This window comes from Bos indicus x Bos taurus, chromosome 18 (assembly GCF_003369695.1).
Source record: "Bos indicus x Bos taurus breed Angus x Brahman F1 hybrid chromosome 18, Bos_hybrid_MaternalHap_v2.0, whole genome shotgun sequence".
In the NCBI taxonomy this organism is placed as follows: domain Eukaryota; kingdom Metazoa; phylum Chordata; class Mammalia; order Artiodactyla; family Bovidae; genus Bos; species Bos indicus x Bos taurus.
The window spans coordinates 11,965,783-11,966,945 of record NC_040093.1 but is presented as its reverse complement, the minus strand read 5'-3'; positions in this window follow the sequence as shown (position 1 = coordinate 11,966,945).

Here is a 1,163-nt window from a genome sequence, read left to right as displayed (position 1 = left end):
TATCGTTTTTTTAAAGTTTTTATTTATTTGCTATTTTGGCTGCACTGGGTCTTCCTTGCGGTACACAGGTTTCTCTTATTGTGGAGCATGGGCTCAAGAGCTCTCGGGCTTAGTAATGGCGGGCTGGCCCAGTGTTCTTGCCTGGAGAATCCCAGGGACAGGGGAGCCTGGTGGGCTGTCGTCTCTGGGGTTGCACAGAGTCGAACACAACTGAAGCGACTTAGCAGCAGCAGCTAGAGTTAGGCACTTAGTCGTGTCAGACTCTTTGCAACCCCTGGCAGGACTGTAGCCTACCAGGCTTCTCTGTCCATGGAATTCTCCAGGCAAGAAACCAAGGTAAACCATTCCCTTCTCCAGGGGATCTTCCTCACCCAGGGATCAAACCTGTGTCTCCTGCATGGCAAGCAGATTCTTTACCATCTGAGGCACCACGAAGGGAGGGTGGCCTACCACAATGTGGGATCTTAGTTCCGCAATCAGGGATCAAATCCATATCCCCTGCGTCGGAAGGTGGATTCTTAACCACTGGACCACCAGCAAAGTCCCAAATTCCTATTCTTTTATTTCTCCTTTTTCTTACAGTTTGGGCAATATGGGATTATTTTGTGTGTGTGAAAGGATTTGCTTTTTAAATTTTTATTTCTGATCCAAATATAGTTGATTTACAATGTTATGTTAATCACTGCTGTGCAGCAAAGTGATTCAGTTGTACACACACACACACACTCCTTTCTGTTATGGCTTATTGTAGGATACTGAATCTAGTTCTCTGTGTTGCATAGCAGGACCTTGCTGCTTTTTGGAATCATTTTAATATCAGGTGTGAGTGGGTTATATTACCTATGAACCTCATTTCAGGAGAACTGAGAGGACTTTCCCAGAGCTGACATGGAAGTCAGCACAAGCACTGGTGTGGCCCTGCCTGTGGTTTAAACACAAAAGCATTAACTTACGGGTTATTAATTCATTGGTAAATGGTCTCTGCCAAGAGTCCCTCATGTTTAATTTAATTTTTGTGTCCCTGTGCAGCATGGGGGATCTTATTTCCCAGACCAGGGATGGAACCCATGCCTCCTTCCGTGGAAGTGCAGAGCCCCGACCGCTGGACCACCAAGAGTACCCTATTACCCTGGCTCTCTCTGGGGACCCCGCCCTAGATCTCC